At 44.0% G+C, this 21,976-nt stretch overlaps 1 protein-coding gene across 1 annotated transcript in view; it reads left to right on the top strand.

The window, feature by feature from the left end:
- Nucleotides 1-21,976, top strand: part of LOC138278782 (vomeronasal type-2 receptor 26-like) — a 69,749-nt gene that overhangs the window by 27,396 nt on the left and 20,377 nt on the right. The gene's annotated exons all lie outside the window — the stretch shown is intronic.

The raw sequence follows: 21,976 nt of genomic DNA on the forward strand, positions 1-21,976 counted from the left end.
ATCTTAATGTAAAGAACAAAACAAGACCAAAATGGCAACAATCCAATAAGTAGAACTCAAGTTATGAAATTATAAATAATATCTGCAATTGAAGTGCTTAGAAACTTAGTTTAGAACTAAAGTCTAAATATATTCGTAGTCAAGTTAGACTTTTGGTCAAAGTTTAGAAATTTGTTCTAAACTTACACCAAAAGTCTAACTTTACTACTAGTAAAGTTTTAAACTTAGACTTTTGGTCTAAACCTAGACTTTGGTCTAAGTTTACCTTTGTGAATGGGGCCCTTAAAGTGCCAACCAGGCCTATCTGGTTGCGCAAGACTGGAGTAAATACAAATTTCAGCCCGACAGTGATGGAGCGTGGCATGCTACAGCGATCATCCTTGTTCCACTGAAAAAGTACCTTGTGCGGAGTGTTGTTTAAATGTCAAGGATCCAATGCCAGGAACTGAGGAGGTAATGCATTGGTTCTGGTCATTACAGTCAGGGATGTATTGTTGACAAGCCATGGCAGTCGGCAATGCGATGTCTTTGAGATGCAGCGTTGAACAGTGTACTACCTAGAAGCATTCCCCCAGCCTCCAAGCCTCTAAGATGGCACACTATGCAAGGAGCTGGTTCTACAGGCTCCCTCACTGGCTTTTTCTTTCTTTGTATCACTTGTTCTCCTGTCCTCTTGCTGGGAGATCTTCCTCAAACTGGTCCTTAAGAAACCAGCCTTACTGGTAATGCAGAGCACCACTTAGTCCATTAGTGGGGCTTGCTCTTCCAGCTGTCCATTGCTGCTGCCAGCATCCAATTCCATTGTCCAACTCTCCCCCTCTCACTTATATAAGAGTTTTTAAATGGAGATGGAAAGTTGTATGGATGAGTGCAAGTGAAATGGTTTATGCGTGGTAAGTGTGGGTGTCTGTGTGCATGTATAGGGGTGGGGGCTGCGTGGATTAATTGGAGGAGTGGAGGGATTGTGTGTGAATGGGGCTATATCTGAATGTCAGGGAGTGGGGGAGTTAGTGTGTGTATGGTGGGGTTGGTGGGGAGCTGCGTTTGGATGGAGGGGGATGTGGTGTCAGGGGAGTGTTGGGGGGGTTGGGGAGCCACCTACTGGCAACAGGGAAGGAATTCCCTGTCACCGGTAGGGCCTACCACCATGATTTTCATGGTGTTCCTAACGCCACGGAAAACATGGTGGTAGGCTGGCTCAGAATGCGATGGGCGATCTTCTGTTGGCCGCCGGGCTGAGGATTCACATCCCTGGCCTGGCAGCTCATACCGCTGTGGCGGTATGAATGGTAAAATCTCATGATGTGGCGGTATATACCACAAGACTGTTGGTGGTACTACTGCCAGATTAACACATAACGAGGGCCTATGTATTTATAAATATTTATTTACTTATTTGAATATTTATACATTGTATTTTGTCTGTGCAAAACAGTATTTAGAAGAGGAAAAACTGATTCACAGTGGTATATATTATTGTTGTGTCACAACATCTTATTGATATTTTATCAACACCTCGAACCATTAGCAAATGGGCAGCGGTCTCCAAGAGACCCTTTCCCATTTGAGAGTACAAAAAAAATGTTTAAGAGCATGGGCAATTGCCTACTTCTAGAACATGAAAAACTTTAAAGTGTCATGTTTTTAAACAAATCCTGCTTTCCTTTAAGGAAATGTCTGCGAAAAAAATGCTTTATTTAAAAGCAATTGCAGACATAGGGCCTGATTCTAACTTTGGAGGACGGTGTTAAACCGTCCCAAAAGTGGCGGATATACCACCTACCGTATTACGAGTTCCATAGGATATAATGGACTCGTAATACGGTCGGTGGTATATCCGCCACTTTTGGGACGGTTGAACACCGTCCTCCAAAGTTAGAATCAGGCCCATAGTGACCTGCTGATCCAAGCAGACCATCACCCATGTGATAGGAGCAATGTGTAGTGGGCACAAATTGCAACCTACCTCATTAACAGATATGAAGTAGGTTGATTTGCGACCCCACTAGGAATCACTATTTTGAAATATATTCGCTAGTACTTTTCCTTTAGGAATTACTATTTTAACATATGATTCCTAGTACTTTAGGAATTGTGATTTCCTAATTTCAGTTTGGCAAGAAATGCAATTTGAAATCATAATTCCTTATTCTTGTACATTTGACCCCATATTTCTTCAGGGCCTTGATGAGAGATGCTACAGAGTGTAGGATGTCCGTAAGGGGTACCAGCGGATAATCTGCGCAATGGATCAATGTGCTACCACATTGCAAATCTGAGAGTATGAGAGCTCAATAGCTATTAGATCACTTTCTGGAAGAAATAGTTTCACTTTTTTTAAGAGCGAGAAGTGGTACAAGTGATTTCTTGGAGTGAGGGAGAATCTAAGTGGCTAGACCTTCCAGTGAACGTTGGGGTTTGAAGCCATCAAAGTTCATGTCATTGAGGCAGGTTTGTACTTTCATGTTTGTTGTTCTTAGCAAACAACTAAGGCCTGACTCGCTGTTGTCTAAACAAAAATGTTTTCAGTTCTTTTTGAAAGTTGTTTTTTCCCATGATGCATCTTACATATACAAGGAGATGGTTACACGCCTTGGCTGCTACAATGGTGAAAGTGGAGCCTACACGGTGCTGCCTTTTAAAAGGAGTGGCCACCATTAGGCCAGCATTATTGGACCAAAGTGGCCACGTCAGACGATATTCCATCACCCTCTCATTGAGGTCATTTGACACCTTATTATAAAAACATTGGTGGACCAGTGTGTACGTTTTGAAGAATATGCATTGCTGCACTGGCAGCCAGTGTAGTTTTTCTCAAAAAGGGGACACCCTTGCTCTCTTGGGGATTTTAAACAAAAGGTAAAACAGCCATGTTCCACATCAACTGTAATTGTTTGATCAAATAATCTGGCAGACCCAAATAATGGCTGTTGGCATAGTCCAACCTAGAAAGAAGCATTGATCGCGCTTCTGTCACCTGAGCAAAGTGTGGTAGATATTGTAAGGCTTTTTTCAGCATGTGAAAGATCCCAAAGCAAGATTTGACTACAGTTGACACCTGAGCCCCAAATGAGAGTTGGATGTCAAATATGACCCCTAAGTTTCTTGCAACCTTCGTAAATGGAGGTGGAGGAGGAGCAAGCTTGGGCCATGCTCCAGCTTATCCTGGAAAAGGATCATGATCAAACAGTAAGATTTCTGTATTATCTGAGTTGCATTGCAATTAACTGACTGTAGGAGGATTGCCTGGTTTGTAGTGGGTACCTAAGGTACTTATACCAGGTCCAGTTATCCCTTATTAGAGAAATGTAGGCAGTGTCTAGAAGCCAGGCTCTCTAGGGATAGCTGTTGCCGAGCAGCCACGGCTTATCTAGGCAAAGCTCATGCAATACCACTGTAGTCACACAGTACTTACACACATACAAGAAAATACTTGGTGTTACAAAAATAAAGGTACTTTATTTGGGTGACACAAATGCCAAAAATACCAATGAGACTATACTGCCTTAGGAGGTAAGTAATACACAAACTATATACACTTGTATGCAGAAATAGCTTTGAAAACAGTTAGAAAACAGTGCAAATAGTGAAAATCACAATAGATAGCAATGGGCCTAGGGGAACATAAACTATATACTAAAATAGTGGAATTCAATGTTGGTTTTGCACCTAGGCAAGTGTAGTGTGTAGAGGGGCACTGGGAGTATTAGAAAACACCAATGGTAATTAAAGAACCCACTCCAGAGCCCTGGAAAGCAGGAGTAAATCACAGTAACTTTCCTAGAACACACAAGAACATGTGATAGAAGATTATGCAAGAACCAGAAGAGACTATAAGAAACCAACGATGGATTCCTGGACCTGAAGAGCTGTGGAAGAAGGGGACCAAGTCCAAGAAGCACTGAAGAGTCCAGGGAGAACAGGAGCCCCTGCTAACCTAGATGAAGGTGCAAAAGAAGAACCACAGGAGAAGAAGAACAGTCAGTACTGCACCCAAGAAGAAGGATGCGGGTTCCTGGTTGGTGCAGATGATGTCCCACGCTAGATGGATGATTGCAGTCTGGATTGCATTGCTGGATTCCGCCAACAAGCCGTGGCACATGCAACGCACCTGGTTTCCGGAAAATGGCGCTGCCCGGGAGACAGAGGTAGCTCACCTGCTGGCACTGGCCACTCAGGAACTCCCAGAGTGCCACACCACCTTGGAATCGGAGATGGCAAAACCCAGGGACACTCTGGAGGAGCTACGGGCACCACCCCTGGAGGGTGAAGGACAGGGGAGTGGTCACTCCCCTTTCCTTTGTCCAGTTTTGCACCAGAGCAGGGACTGGGGGTCCCTGAACTGGTTTAGATTGGATTATGCAAGGAGGCCACCATCTGTGCCCTTCAAAGCATTTCCAGACGCTCTGGGAGGCTACCACTCCCATGCCTGTAACACCTATTTCCAAAGGGAGAAGGTGTAACTCCCCTCTCCCAAAGGAAATCCTTTGTTCTGCCTTCCTGGGCTTGAACTGCTCAAGCAAGCAACAGTAGGGCAGAAACCTGTCTGTGAGGTGGCAGCATCTGGGGCTGCCTGGAAAACCTCAGAACGCTGGTATGGCATTGCTGGATAGTCCAGTGTGGAGCCCCCAGAATGCATGGAACTACATAACCAATGCTAGAATCAGCATTGGGGTATAGTTCCAAGATGTTAGAGACCATACATGGCCATATTCGGAGCTACCATTGTGAAGCTGGACATAGGTATTGACCTATGTCCAGTTCATATGTAAAATGGCATCCCCGCACTCATGAAGTCTGGGAAAATGGTCCTGGATGACGTGGGGGCACCTCTGGTAGTGCAGGGGTACCCTCGCACACAGGTACTCTGCACCCAGCATTCAGAGTTGGAAGGCCTGGTATATAGGTGACTTATAAGTGACATGGTGCAGTGTAAATGGCTGTGAAATAGTGTATGCACCATTTCACACAGGCTGCAACAGCAGTCCTGTAGAAGCCATTGCATGAGTTTGATATGGGTGGCAAAAGAAATTCTGCAGTCCTGGAACCCCATTGTCCTGAGTACCTGGGTACCATATACTAGGGACTTATAAGGGAGCACCAGTATACCAATTATGAGTGTAATACTGTGTTGACCGTATCCAACACCCAAATTTAAAGGAGAGAGAGCATAAGCACTGGGGTCCTGGTTAGCAGGATCCCAGTGACACAGTCAAACAACCTGACAAACAGGCCTGAAATGGGGGTAGCCATGCTAGAAAGAGGCTACTTTCTCACACAGTGATAATACCAAGATACCACAGAAGGTATCATCAATTATGTAATATGTGAAATAACTTGATGTGCATGGCGAAGGTGCTAATCCTACCAAACATTCTACAACAATGCAGACACAATTGGGCAAGCGTGCCTGCATAGATGCTAGTCAGCAAATTGTGCACCAGCGTAGGGGGGAAAGGACAGGAATGGGCCACATTTTGCCTTTTCGAATTGATGTAGAGCAGTGCAGCAGAAAGGCTTGTGGCACTGCCCTATACCAATTCCTTGTAAATATGCCCCCCTAGTATGAGGATTTACAAAGGAACTCATCCCTCTAGAAACACTCTCTGAGTGAACAGGGTATATCATTCAGTTTACAAACAGCAGACCCTCTTGCCACACTGCTCAACATAGTAGAGGCTCTGTGTTAGATTTACCTTCCTTAAGGTGGTCACCCCCCAAACTTTTTGCCTCCTATTTTTTCTTATTTTACACTTAGGACTCTGTGTACATCACCACCGCTAACCAGCGCTAAAGCGCTTGTGCTCACTCTACTGAACACGATTTAATTGGAATATTTCTAACTTACCTATAAGTCCCTTTTAGAGTGGTATACCATAGACTCAGGGCCAGTAAATGAAATACTACCAGTGGGCCTGCAGCACTTACTGTTCCACCCTCATCGTAAAGACTCCTGTTATAGTAATGAGCCTGCTGGATTTGGGCAGCAGCACCACCAAGTGCAGCGGACTGAGTCTGATCCTGAGCCGTGTGACAGCTGTCGGCCTAACCTGCCAGCCAGCTGGCAGCACCTCACCAGTGCCCAAGGGTAAAGGTGAATTGTGGCAGCCGTTTGCATGATATCCAGATTTCTCATGGAAACCCGTGGGGGAAGAGATCATTCACCTTTTTCTCAGTCACATATGTCTCACACAGGCAAAAATAAACAGAAGCAGGACTAGGTTTAATATATTTTATTGAATCAATTGCATTCTAAAAGGCATGCATTTTGATTTGAAGGATTTGAAGGATGATAAAACATAATAAAAGCAAAGCAGTGACAATGAAAGAGAAACATAGGAAAAAGTCCCACCATACTGTCACAATAATGGTTCTAGAATCCCTACCTATCCTACTAATATTCTATATAAGCGCATGGCAGTGTAAGCCCTATTCTGCCCATCAGGCCCCCCAGAAAGAACTCACCCCCATACCTGTGTTTGTAGGTACAGAAGGCATCTGTTGGTCTACTGAAAGTCTTCCCACATAGGGACAGAGAAGGAGTTAGGTCTCAGCAGAAACGGTACGGTCTGCGTTTTTCATACAAAGGCACCTAGCTGGAGTTGCCTTCTATTATACGGGGGGGTAGTGAGGTGTTTTATAATGAAACATCTGGCCTTCTGAGAAAACTGCCCCGATGTGACAACACATATATTTCTGTATATAAGGGTTCTGGACATGATGAATGCTTTTTGCCGGCAATGTCTCATAAACCTATGATGTTTAGCTTTGAGTGAAAATATCATGCAGAGAAATGAATAACATAATTCTGTGTCAAAGAACACATGATAAAATAATAAAAACACCTCCACTAAAATGAAGCTTTTGCTCAAATAATAAAAGGAAAAAAATGCCATGTATCTAAGTAAAAGGGCACAAGCTTCAGGCCTAATCCAAAATAATATGCCTGTCGAATTGCTAAAGTAACCTTACAACACCCTCCTAAGTAGCACTCTAAAACCTGTCCCAAGCCTTGCCAAATCACCTTTGACTTTTAAACTCCCTTGCCAAGCCATAAATCCCCCTTTTATTATTTATATGCCATACCTAAGGTAGGCCTAGGTAGCCCATAGGGCAGGGTGCTGTATAATTGAAATGTGGGACATGTACTTTTAGGTTTTGCATGTCCTGGTAGTGAGAAACTCCCAAATTTGTTCTTTAGTACTGTGAGGCTTACCCCTCCTTAGGATAACATTGGGGATTATTTCTTACATTTAATAGCTGTATTCCTAATTGAGAGGAGGTATATATGCCCTGTTTGTTACCTATGTAATTGTAATGATAAGCCCTCTTTAATGGTAAAATCAGACTTTTCATTACTGTTAGACCTGGGAGCCTTAGAGTGCCCCCCCAAAACTTTTGCCTACCTCCTCCATTTTCTGAACTGGTGTTGCTGGTATTAGGAGTCACTACACTTTACCACTGCTAACCATTGCTACAGTGCCTGTGCTCTCCCACCTAAAGATGGTGATCTTGATTTACCACAATTGGTATATTTAATTTACTTATATGTCCCTAGTAAAGTGGTACTATGAGTATAAAGGGTCTGTAAATTAAATGCAACCAGTGGGAATGAAGCATTGATTGTGTCACACAGTTAGGTAGCCCCTTTACCATGTCTCATGCCTGCCATTGCAGATCCTGGGTGTGCAGTTTTACACTGCCATATCGACCTGGCAAAAAAGCCCTTTTGCCAGGCCCTAACGTTCCCTTTCTAGAGCTATAAGACCGCCCATGGTAGACCCTGGACAACCGAAAGGGCAGGATGCTAACTATTTTAAAGGCAGGGCATTTACTTTTAGGTTTTACATGTCATAGTAGTGAAAAACTCCCAAAGTCGTCCTTCACTACAGCAAAGACTACCGCTCCCATAGGATAACAATGTGAATACCTTATTACATTGAATAAGTGTAGTTCACAATCTGGAAAAGATAGGCTTTTCAAGTTTGGTGTCGCTGGAATCACAATTGAAAATCACAACTCCTAGTGAAGACGGATTTAAATTACAATTCTGAAAATGCCACTTTTAGAAAGTTGGCATTTTCTTACTTTGGCCATTTGCTGGCTGTCTCTGATTACTTGTCTGGGGTGGGTGACAGCTGGGCTTTGTGTATTCCCCATAGATAATCACACTCAGTAAGAGTTTAGATGTGACTTGATGGCCCTCCCTGGGAGGATAAGAGGGAGGAGTTGGGCACAGCCTCACTTATACCTGAATAGGATATGTCCTGCCCCTACACAAAGGGCTGTCTTGAATCTGGAGCCAGGACAGGAAGGCAAGGACCTTTGTACGCTCTAAATGCCTGTCTTTGAGGTCTCCACCACTTGAAAGGCCCTACTGGAAATAGGTACTGGACCACCACTTCAGTACACCTCTGGACCAGTGTGTACACTGCCAGGAAGATGGTTTGCTGTATTGCTGAAGGACTGTAGCTCTGGAGGACTGCACTCTGCTGTACACCTGATTTGCTGTGCTGGCCTGCTGGCCTCGGCCTGGGTGAGAAGGACTATACCAACATCACTTGAACCCAGAGTGAGCCGAAGGGCTAGTTTGCTGGCTTCCTGATGTCATGTCTCAGCGACATAAAAGAGTTCCATCCATCCTGCTTCTGCATCTAGACTCTGTCATCTGTGAGTCTACCCTGCAAAGTGGTGTTACCGCAGTCCTGGAACCTTGGAAGTGTGTTTAAGGTCCTTTCTCTGCGGAACAAACACAACCTCTGCTGAGCTATACTTCCCTGAGCAGAACCAATGCATCTCCTCAGCTGAGCTGCACACCTTCAAGCAGATACGACACATTGCCGCTGTTGCCTGGATTGGATCCATCACAATAAACTCACATCACCACCGCAGCCCGCATCTTGGGTTTGACGCATCACCTTTCTGAACCACCACTGTGGGGCACTTTTCTCAGTGCAAGCTCCTTATATCTCCCTTCAATGACAGCCTCAACAACAAACCTGAAACTCTGCATCGCATCTTCACCACTCATCGGAACCCATGTATCACTTTGACAGCGCAACTCAGCTTCGACACCGGCCTTCTCTTTAGCAGCACCACCAACAGGATCCTCAACATTGACACAGAAGGATATTGCACCCCAGCCTTGCCTCATCTCAGAACTGACACATCTCCTAGGCTGCACTATGCATCTTCGACGCAGATCTATGCAATGCTTTGCAGACCGTTTTCAAGGTACTTTGGTTGAGAGGGCTTAACTGGGTCCCTGCAGCTGACCCATGCTCCATTACGGTCGGCCTGAACTTTTGACTTTGTCCCAGTCAGTTGTGACCAGATGTCCCCAAGAGCACTTTTTGCTTCTATTTTTGACTCAAAATTTTTAAATTCCATATCTCAGTTCTACTTATTGGACTTTTGTCATTTTGGTCTTGTTTTATTTATTACATTTAGATTTGTTTTTCTAACCAGGTGTATAATCTTTTTGTGTGGTGTTTTCACTGCTTTAATGTTTGAAGTGTTTTCACAAACACTTTTTACCTTGCCTCTAAATTAAATCTGACTGCTCTGTGCAGAGCTACCACAAGGCAAGAAAAGGTTAATTTAGGATTTGCCTGACACTTACATTTACTAGGATTGTAGCTGTTGGTTGACTATGGTTTACTCCCCAGTCAACCAACTACCCAATTTTGATCAAATTTGGAAAATGCAACTTTTAGAAAGTTGGCAATTTCCTGGCCTTAGTCCTCTGTGCCTGTAGCCTGTCTTAGGTCACATGGTTGGGTATATCTGACAGTTAGACTTTGTAAATTCCTCCTAAATAGTCACACAATAGAGGGGTTAGGTGTACCTGAATGGGCCATCTGCTGGCAGGATGGGGGGCAGAGCTTAGCACAGCCCAATTCACACCTGAATAGCTCGTGCTCTGCCTTCACATAATGGCATAACAACCTTCTATTGTCACTGCAGCCAGCTTGGTGCCACGGCAGGGGAGTCAGAAAATTCTAATCATTTCCAAAATCTTTCCAGAAACGTTTTCAATTTCCAGAAGAAGGGAACTAGGATATAAAAATAACTCTTCAACTCTTCATTACTGGACCTGTTTAAAGACTCTGATAGGACTTCCTGCTGCTGTGATCTGCCTTGTGTTCTGCCATACGTCTGCTGAAACTGAAAGGACTGTCCTGCTGCCTGGAGCCTGCCTTCAACCCTCAGCCGCCAGCCCTGCTGTTGAGCCCTACATCAATTGCTCTCAGTATTTCCACAGTGACTCCAAGGGTTACTGGCCTCCTGTTCAGAGCCACAGGGACATACCAGGCTTGCACCATCTTGAACCCAAACCTGGACCCGGCCAAGTGAGTACTGAACTCCCAAGAGGTGTCCCATCACTCCTGAACCCTTGATTGTGGTGATAAAGGTGCCCAGATGGCCATTTTTCAAAACTGAAGAAAAAACAACATTTGGCCAAAAAGTACTCTGAGAACCAGGGGGAGACCGCAACTAGCCTGCTTGCCTATCCACCCAAGCTGTATTGCTGGTCCAATTGACTTTGCAGCTTCTCCCACTATGTTTTTCTCTGCTGCAGCATATATGTTTCCGCGGCTCTTTGCCAAAGGAGTATCCCACTTCTGCTGCAGACCTCTGCTTCATCCGGCTGGAGTTTGTTGACTGACAATTTGATGACTGAGTCCAAACATATGTATAAAGAAAATGCATCAGTAGAATTACCAAATAGCCTCACTGCTGAGACTTATTTACAGTGTAAACAGTGGGCATCAAAATCTGTAGTGAGCAAATCACCCTTTGTAAACACATTTTCTCTGAGCAAACAGGGTGTATTTTTGGATTTGATAAGAAATGCATCTACACTGACACATTTGTACAGAGCAAAGGTTTTGTGTAGAATGTTATACAACAATGTTAGTCCCTGTGCCATCATATTTCAACAGAGTTGTCATTCTATATGGCAATTTCATAAAAGACTCCCTCCTTTCTTTAACCTCTATACAGGCAGAATGCTTGGGCTTTATGACAACCATTGTCTCTCTGCTCAGACTTCTCTACAGAGTGAAGTCTAGTTTTAAAAGGCTTTAGTGAGGGAGTCACCCTTCTGCAACCACATTATCTCTGTGTCAATAAGACCAACAATTGTGTTTACCAAGTGCAGCCTCTCTACTCACACCTCTGACCAGAGAAAAGGGACTGGGTAAAAGGAGTGACAGAACCCGGATAACATCTGTTATCAGATTTTAACAGGGTGCACATTCTAAACGCGCATAGCCTTCATGACAACGTACCCTGACTTGGAGAAACCACGCTACAAGGTGAAAGCTGGGTATCAAAAGATTTACTGACAAAGCCATCCTTCTATAAAGACCATGTCTCTCTGTAAACAGAATATATGGTTTTGCTTAACTAACAGCAGTGTCTCTACTAACATTTCTTAGAGTAATACGTCAGTGTAGAAGGATGGAAAGAAACACCAGGCCTTGACCACCATATTTTAACAGGGATCCCAATGTGTGTGGAAGGTTTAAAAAAACCCATCTCCATATATGTTATATCTAAGTGGATGGAGTATATGAATATATTTCATGATGCTACGCTCTATAGTGTCACCTGTCTGCAGAGTTAAGGTTTTGTATACAACAAATTATAAACACAGTACACCCTGTGCAAGCACATATCAATAAGGTACAGAAACGTTATGCTATAGTTTCATACAAAAGCACCTTCATTTTCTTGGCCTATGCAGGGTGACTATTTCAGTTTTACAACTACATGGTCTCTGGTGATAGCGCTTTATGTTTGTGTTTGCTAAGAGCTCCATCTATACTGACACCTCTGTGCACCGTAAATGCTTGATTATTATAAAAACGCACCTTCTCTCCTAAGACTTATCTGCAAAGTGAAGGCTGGGTGTGAAAGGCTTTAGTGAGGATCTCACCCTTCTGCAAGGCCTTATCTTTTAGGGAACAGGGTGTTTGGTTCAGTACAGTAAGACCACCCTCTCATGTCATACTTCTGAACAGAGTAACAGTCCATGTAGAAGGGTCAAAGGAATAACTAGGCCCTGTGCTAGTACATTGTAACATGCTGTCCATTCTGTATTGTAGAGTTTGATTAAACAGTGTTTGTAGCTCATACTACTCCTTAACAGCAGCCTCTCTACTGACACCTCAGCAGAGAGTTAAAACTCGCTGTAGAAGAATGTAGATAAATAGTAAATGATGTGTTATATCAATTTACAAACAGCAGGCTCTCTACTGAAATATCTGACTAAAGGTTTTGTGTAGAAGGTATTAGAGAACAAGTAGGCCATGTTCTAGCTAACAGAGTTCAGAATGAATATCACAGAGTTTGATGAAAGACTTACTTTTTCTCATACAATTCCATACAGAGTGAATGGTTCAGTTATATAGCAACATACCACCTCTGCTGAAACCTCTATGCAGTCTGATTGGTCGGTACAGAAGGTTTTAGTAGTGAACTCATCTCTCTGTACATACCATTTCTCACTGTAAACAGGTTGTTTGATTCAGTTTTCAAACAGCAATCTGTCATATGACATCTCTGAAAAGAGTAAAGGATCTGTCTAGAAAGTTCTAAAGAAACACTAGGCCTTCTATTATCACATTTAAAGAGGGCACAAATTCTGTACAGTTTGACGAAAGAGTGGCTTCTTTTCTTTTAACTGTATGCAGGGTGAAGCTTAATTGGGTGTAAAAGGCTTTAGTGAGGAACTCATGCCTCTACAAATTCCTTTTCTCCTAGTGAAGAAGATATATGATTGGTTTTGCAAACAGAAACCTCTCTAGTGACAGCTCTGAACAGAGTAAAGGATAGTGTAGAAGGCTTCAAAGAAACAGGCTCTCTGCCACCATATTTTAATACAGTGCAGAATGAGTATGCTGAAGTGTGATGCACCAGTAAACCTTTATAATACATGTCTATACAGAGTGGATGTTTCAGTTTTGTGACAACTTATCCTCTCTACTGACACCTCCGTACAGTATAAAGACTGGGTCTGAAAGGCTTTAGTGAGTAACTTACCCCTGTACCAAAATATTTTCTCTGAGTGAACATGGTGTATCATTGGATTTACAAACAGCAAGCACTCTAGCCCAGGTGCTGACACTTTTTAACAGGGTACAGATTAAATAAGGAATGAGTTGACAAAGACTGAGTATATCTTGTACATTTTTCTCTCTCTAGTAGCACCTCAGCACAGGGACCTGAGTTTTAAAGAGCTTAGGCCCGTATTTATACTTTTTTTAGCGCCGCATTTGCGCCGCTTTTTGACGCAAAACGGCGCAAACCCACAAAATACAACGGTATTTTGCAAGGTTGCGCCGTTTTTTGCGTCAAAAAACGACGCAAATTCGGCGCTAAAAAAGTATAAATACGGGCCTTTAGTGTGGATGTCAACCATGTGCAAAAATCTTTTCTCTGAGTGAACAGTGTCTATGATTGAAGAGGAGCCTCACTAGTGTCAAATGACACATGGATGGATGTAAAAACCCTTAGTGAAGAAGTAAGCTCTCTGCAAATCCCCTTTTTTCAGTAAGTAAGGATGATAATGGGGGTTGCAAAAACAGCCTTTACAGTAACACATCACTACAAAATAAAGACTCCATATACTTGGCAGAACATAATCACAAGGCCCTCTTTTTTCACATTATAACATATGCAGTCACTATGGTATACTTTCATATTGGCTCCTCATCTTAGTACTCTACGGGGTTATTACTTCACTTTCATAACAACATATCCTCTTAGCTGACACTTCACTACCGAGAGACTCATTGAGAATATTTGTGGCTTTATGAGTGTGTTTGCAAGGCCACTCTCCAAAATTATATAGATAGTGAGTAGAAAGCTTTCAATAACAGCAAATACTCCCGAGAGACATTTACACTTAATACAAAACATTTCAATAGCCATTAATTAACTTGATAACATATCAAAGATTGGTCAGGGATGGTTGAACTGGAAGCTCTGTGCCTGTACCTTTGCCTCCCTTCCATTTTCCCTCTTCCTGAATATTACTCATTCTGCTGAGCACTGCTGTCATGACTAACATCCCCATACTGTATCATGGTTTGCCCCTGAGTTTGGGTCACAGCTCAATCCACTGGGTTATAGAATAGGACAACAATTGTGGTATCTGGGAATTCATAACTTGGACATTATTTGGATTAAACACAGAGGTATGAAGTGGTATCAATTGTTACCAATGATTGAGAACATTTTCGATTGTGAGCACCCAGACCTGATGATAGCTCACTGTGGTGGCACAATCCAACTGAGGAGACCTTTTCACAATTGATGTTTCTCCTTCCTCACACATTCTTTGTAAGTTCTAATATATGTCAAAGACAAAAATGGCAATAGTCAAAACAGTTTCTTCCTAAGATTGAGAAGTCTCAGAAGTGTATTAATAAAACATTCCTGTATTTCTTTGTGACCATGGCATGGCCTCCATTCATCAAAACAATATCTGTTTTGATGTGCCTGCTATCTATATGTGAGATGGAGTCGAGTTCTATGGAACAATACACACTATAAATACAAAAGACTTTTCAGAGCCACCCTACGTCTACATAAGCATTTTGTTTTTGGTTGAACTATTTTTTCATAAAAAAATATACACCAGCTGTATACTCCTCAGAAGTACATTATTTCTACCACTCTTGCAAGAGTCTTGTGAGCTAGTTCTTCCTATGTATACAGTCAGGCTGAAAACTGTGCAGTACACACTATTGAAAGAACTCACTCCAAGGAGCTGCCCCCATTGCAACTGGCATGACAAGAACAGACATGAAAAGAAAGGGGAGCAATGTGTGGAGATCCCGTAGGAGGGATCTCAAACATCCACAAGTAAAACATCCACTGCACTACCAAGACAGAAGACACCATCCAGACCATGGAATACCTCAAATGCAAACTCAAAACTAATGGAAAAAACACCATTACAGGCACCCTCACCTACACATTACCTGGAGCAAGCCTCAGGTTCTGCACATCATCACTGACATTATCACTTCTCTCACCATTGACTCCAAAGACTACATCTTCCTTTGAGATCTGAATTTCCACATCAATTACACCAATACCACCAGCCTCCTTAAGAGCATAAATAACATCAGACTCACTCAACTCATCACTGACCCCACTCACAACTCAGAATACATGCTGGACCACATTTTCACTTCCAGCTACAGAGTCAAGTACAGCCACATCAACAAACTCACCTGTACTCACCAGTCCATCGTACACTTCAACATCTCCAGCCCCAGAACGTCTAGCGCTGAGGCACTCAGTGTCCCCCACCACAGCTGGGGCAAAGTATCAGAAAACCAATGGGCCAACATCCTCAACACATCATGCCCTAAGACTGCATCAAACCATGACCAAGCTATCAAAAACTCCAACTCCTGGATCAACCGCTGTACCAACATCATTGCTCTCATCATGACTAGCAGACATAGGAGATCCACCAAGCAGGCAAAATGGTACACCAAAGAACTGAGAACAGCAAAACGACACTGCAAGCAACTGGAAAGACGATGGAACACAAGCAAAGACACTCTACCACCAGCTATTGAGAGAGACAAAGAGGAAAGCCATCATCATGAACTCCATTCACTTAGAACGCCCATAAACCCCTGCCCACACCACATTTAAATCCCCTTAAGCTGCTGGATCTTCAGCAAGCCCACCACCCTCTTCAAGGGCCAGATGTAGCAAACGTTTTACCCAACCTGTGCCTATGGGAAAATGTGTTCATAGATATGGCCCCAAATTCTCATTTGCCATGGCCACCGTTCCCAAAGACTGGAAACATACAGAAGTCAAACCACTCCTCAAAAACCCATCTGCTGACCTGAGTGAATTCAAAAACTACTGTCTCATCTCCCTGTTTTCACCAAAGTCCTGGAAAAAGTAATACATTTACATAATATCTGAAGCAGAACCTTCTCCAAGACTTGTCCCAATCTGGATTCTGTGCCGATCCACAAAACCAAGACTGCCTTGATCACAGCTACCAATGACATCAAAGTCCTCCTCGACCAGGGAGAAACAGTGACTCTGATCCTCCTCAACCTCTTAGCAACCTTTGACACAATATCTCATCACATCCTGATCAGAGCACTCCATCAAATTGGTATCCAAGGAAACGCCCTCTAGTGGATCTCCTCCTTCCTCACCAGGAGAACTCAGAACATCCACTTACTCCCTTTCACCTCCAACTCCAAGGACATAATCTGTGGAGTCCCTCAAGGATCCTCCCTCAGTCCCACCCTCTTCAATACCAACATGACCCCCTTGGCCAACATCATCAGATCCCATGTACTAAACATCATATCCTACACAGTCAATACCTAGCTCATCCTCTTAATCGCACCAATACAAGAACCAACTTTCAATATGGGCAAAACGGAAGTGTTGATTTTCAGCAACAATAGAACCCCTTGGAGTGACTCCTGGTGGCCCTAGGAACTAAGACCATCACCAAAACTGACCAACCACACCAGAAACCCCAGCATAATCCTGGGCAGCAAACTGAACATGAAATCCCAGATCAACACAGTCACCTCTACCTGCTTTTGTATACTTCACATGTTAAAAAAAAGTCTTTTAATGGCTTCCACTGAACACCAGACATATTGTCACTCTGGCTCTAATCACCAGCCATTCAGACTACGACAATGCAAACTAAACTGGAATCACCACACACCTTCTGCAGAGATTCCAGACCATACATAACTGCTGCCAGACTCATCATTGACCTCGTGGACCCACATTACCCCCCAACTCAGAAACCTCCACTGACTCCCCATACCGAAGAGATGCCAATTCACTCTGATGATCCATGCCCACAAAGCACAACACTACCAATGACCAGCCTACATCAACCATTACCTGAACTTCCAACAACCTGTGAGACAACTTTACCCCACCTTCCTCTCACTTGCTCACACTCCCTGCATCCACCAAAGCAACCACAAAGGTCACTCTTTTTCCTACCTCATTGCGAAATCCTGGATTGACCTCCTTCTGCAGGTATGGACCTCCACCTCTCTAGTGGAATTCCAGAAAGTGCTTAAGACCTGGCCGAGTCTTAAGAACCATCAGGACCCTCAAGCACCTCCTTTGACATGATTAGTTGTGCTTTTTAAAACCACTGGATTAATTAATCAGCCAGGGACTAGCCTTCTCCCCCAAGACCTCTTCTTCATGACAGGTATGCATGAAAGGATGTGGGAAGGAACTACACTCTCTACTCACACCTACGCATGCCGGGTGCCCATAGTAAGGTGTTAAAAACAAGTGATATCACTGCTAATACCTCTGCCTGGGATAATAAGAAAGTGTATTAGCATATGGAAAGGGACTGACCTCTCCACCCAAATCTCTCTCTGGGATGACGGGTGTGCATTGTAGGGTTGGGAATATACTGATCTCTGCTCAAAGGCCTCCCTTTCGGATGACGGATGTCAGTACTAGAGTGAGAAGGGAGACTGATCTCTCTGCTGAGACCTATCTCTTGCATGACAAGTGAGCATAGTAGGGTTTAGACTTAACTGGTATCCCTGCTAACACCTCTGACTGGGATAACAGGTGTGAGTAGTAGGATATGGAGAGAAGCTGAACTCTCTACTCGCAGCTACTGGCAGGGTAATGGGTGTGCATTGTAGGGTGTGGCGAGGGAGTGGCCTCTCCTTCAAAACCTCTTTTTTGGTTGACGGGTGTGTGTACTAAAGTGTGGAAAGGAACTCATCTTTCTGCAAAGTAGGATATATGGGAGGGACTAGCCTCATAGCTGAGATGTATCTCTTGGATGATGGGTGTGCGTAGTAGCACATAGGGAGGACCTGACCTGTCCACTAAGACCTCTCCCTTGGATGATGGGTGTGTGAAGTAGAGTGTTGCAAGGGACTTGCCTCTCAGCTGATACATCTCTCTTTAATGATGGGTGTGGGTGTGTGTGCAGTAGGGTGGGGGTAGGAACTTCAGACGAGATTTATAAGGCTGTAGCACCACAAGTGTGTCACTTTTAGTGATGCTCTGGTGGGGCTGTGTGGTGCACCACATTTGCAAGGTGGTGCTAAGCCACTTTTTTGTGGCTTAAAGTCACTTGTAAACGTGGGCTCCCCATGCAGTTTTCTGCATCAGAGGGGCATGCAATGGGTGTTGCTGTGGGCATTCCACAGCAACACCAAATGCTTTTGACGCTGCCACAGATTTTTAAGACGGTGTAAATCTGTAGAAGACCCAAAAACTAACACCATCCCAGGGGTGGCGTTAGCATGGCAAAACAAGGAGAAATTGTTTTTGTGGCACACATCAAAAAAGCAAAAGGCCATGAATGATTATTTATGTGAAGGAAATTGCACCACACATAGACGTGCCAAATTGCCATTGCAGATTGTAAATGTACAGGAAGGGACACCTCCCTGCACATAAACAATCACTCACCTCAGTGTAGACACCCTTACACTATGGTGCAAGGAAGCCTGTGTTGGCGCTTGTTAGAAATGGGGTCTTTGGTTGGCAGTCAGGCTATCCCCTGTCCAAGCAAGGAACCTGACTCAAGTTAGGGTAAGTAACACACAATCCAAATTATCCTGTGCCCACCCTCTGGTAGGTTGGCATGGAGCAGTCAGGTTTAACTTAGAAGGCAATGTGTAAAGTATTTGTGCAATAAATCATGCAATAACACAGTAGAACACCCCAAAAATACACCACATAGTGTTTAGAAAAATATTTAATATTTACCTGGTAAGATGCAGGTCAAAACAATCAAGATTCAATAAGTATACTTCTGTAAAAATCTTCTAAAGTGTCTTTAGCCTTCAAAAAGCAACACATGTCTCTTGCAAGCACAAAGTACCTGGTTTGTGTTCAAATTCTCTGCAAGGGACCACTGAGGAGGAGATGCGTTGAAAACGGTGAGGTGTGCATCGATTTTTTCAATGCACACAGACGATGCGTCGTTGAGTTTTCATGCAGACCAGGCTTTGTGTCGATTTCCGGTGCAGAGACTGGGATCCTCATTGGGTTGCAGGGTTTTCGGACACCCGGAGACGATGCGTCGAAATCCTGGGCATGCAGGACGAAGCCATAGGGGTTGCGTCGATCCGATGGGCGATGCCTGGTAATTTCTGCTGCACAGCAGGCGCTACGTAGATTCCTCGTAGGAAGTCGGGCTGCGTCGTTCCGGCTCTGCTTTGCGTCGATCCTGTGGGATGTGCATCACATTTCTGGTCACAACGCTAGCGCTGCATCGATTATCTCCTTGCAAAGTCAGGCTGCGACTTTCCGGTTCAGTATGCAGTGATTTTCTCACCGCGATGCAGGCTGTGCGTAGTTTCTTGCAGGCTGTGTGTCAATTTTCACCTTACAAGGAGTTCTTTTGCAGGAATGAAGTCATTTTGCTCCTGAGACTTCAGAGAACAGAAGGCAGGCTCTATCCAAGCCCTTGCAGAGCACTTCTCAGCACAGCAAGAGAGCAGCAAGGCAGCAGTCCTTCTCAGAGAAGCAGTTCAGGTGAGTTCTTTGTGCAGCCCGGCAGTTCTTCTTGGCAGGTTGCAGGCTTTGGTTCAGGGTTTCTTCTCCAGAAAGTGTCTCAGTTGGTAGGGTCAGAGACCCTGTATAAGTACCCAAATGTGCCTTTGGTATGGGGGAGACTTCAAAGAGTAGCTTAAAAGTGCACAAGGTCCCCTTTTAGTTCCATCCTGTCTGCCAGAGTCCCAGTAGGGGATGTGTCAGTCCTTTGTGTGAGGGCAGGCTACTGTCCGTTGACAAGTAAGTGTCAGTCCCTCCACCCTCCCAGCCCAGGAAGACCCATTCAATACGCAGATGTGTTTAAGTGTGACTGAGCACTGTTTGGGGTTCTCTGAGTGAATGCACAAGGGAGCTGTCAACTAAACCTAGCCAGACATGGATTATAAGGCACAGAAGGATTTAAGTGCAGAGAAATTCCCACTTTCTAAAAGTGGCATTTCTAAAATAGTAATATTAAATCCAACTTCACCAGTCAGCAGGATTTTGTATTACCATTCTGGCCATGCTAAATATGACCTAGTTACTCCTTTCATATCATAAGCTACCCCTCAAACATTATACGAGGGCAGCCCTAATGTTAGCCTATGAAAGGAGCAAGCCTCGCAGCAGTGTAAAACAAATTTAGATGTTTGACACTAGCTGGACATGTAAACTACACAAGTACATGTCCTGCCTTTTGTCTACACAGCACTCTGCCCTATGGGTTACCTAGGGTCTCCCTTAGGGGTGACTTATATGTAGAAAATGGGGAGTTTTAGGCTTGGCAAGTAATTTTAAATGCCAAGTCGAATTGGCAGTGAGACTGCACACACAGGCCTTACAATGGCAGGCCTGAGACATGGTTAAGATGCTAGTTAAGTGGGTGGCACAATCAGTGCTGCAGGCTCACTAGTAGCATTTAATCTACATGCCCTGGGCACATATAGTGCACTTTACTAGAGACTTATAAGTAAATTAAATAAGCCAATTGGGTATGATCCAATGTCACCATGTTTTAAGGGAAAGAGCATATACACTTTAGCACTGGTTAGTAGTGGTAAAGGGTGCAGAGTCCTAAAACCAGCAAAAACAGTGTCCAAAAAGTGGAGGGAGACTGGCAAAAAGTTAGGGGTGACCACCCTAAGGCTGTCAGGTGTAACATTGTTTGCAGCTCAATTTTAGCGCTGGTGCAGGGGGAAACATAGGGATGCACCATCTTTCAGTAAATACCACGCATCCTTGCATTTCTAAAGTGGCACAGCATTGTGTTGCACCACTTTTTAGTAAATCTGGCCCTTAGTACATAGTAAAGAGTCAAAAGAAAGAAGGCTCTCTGCCTACACCTCTCCCCAGACTGGGGCAAACACACACATTATGCTGTGGGGAGACGCTGATCTGACCCTTGAGTCCTCTACCCAGAGTGGAAGCTGTGCATAGTAGTACTTGAGGAGAGAAAGCCTTTCTGCTTCCACCACTCTCTTGGATGATAGATGTGCATAGTAGGGTGTGAGGAAGGAGTGGTCTCTCTGCTGACACATCTAACCAGAGTGACAGATAGGGGAGAGAGTGGCCTATCTCCTGAGACCTCTCCATGGTGTGGGGAGGCATTGGCCTCTCCTCTGAGGCCTCTAACCAAGGTGACCAAGGTGACCATCGTAGGCTTGCGAAGTAGTGTGGTGAAAGACTGGCCACTCCACTGAGACCTCTCCCTGAGGTTGCGTACCTTGCTCAGTAAGGTGTTCTTTCTGATGAAACATCACCCCAAGGCAACAGGTGTATGTAAAAGTCTGTGAGGTGAGATTGGCCTCTCTGCTTATACCTCTCCTCAAGGTGACGGGCATGTGGAGTAGGGTGCAAGGAAAGAATAACCTCTACACTAAGAACTCTCCCAAAGGCTCTATCCATGAGTAGTAGGCTCTAATAAACAACTACCTTTTACAATCCCTATCAATAACTATGGGAACAGGATGCCTTTGTCCTTTACCCCTTACATAGCTTTTTTACTCTATACTCACAACACCAGCAATTTTCCACAATAAACAGTAACACTATCCATTTCATTTCTGAACCTCCAACAGCCAGACAATCAAAGCAGGCATTCCCATAGTTCTTGCAGGAGTCTCTCTCTTCCATGGGAATGAGAGACGAAAAGGCTGAAGAAAAAAAGCCAACAAGATATACAAATATTTTTGAATTGTAATGTCCCAAAACTACTGAACGGATTTCTACCAAATCACAAAAACTCAATCTAAGGACTAAGATCTAGTTTCCTACCAAATCTGGTATAATTCTATTTAGATGTTTTTGTTCCAGCACTGCCTAAGAAGGTATATGAAAAATGCACAGGGATTTTGTGTTTTGGTACCCCTTTTTTCTTAGCCCCCGCTTGACATCACCCCAAAACTTTCCAGGAAGGAGCTGAAGTGAA

This window comes from Pleurodeles waltl, chromosome 2_2, assembly GCF_031143425.1.
Source record: "Pleurodeles waltl isolate 20211129_DDA chromosome 2_2, aPleWal1.hap1.20221129, whole genome shotgun sequence".
Taxonomy (NCBI): domain Eukaryota; kingdom Metazoa; phylum Chordata; class Amphibia; order Caudata; family Salamandridae; genus Pleurodeles; species Pleurodeles waltl.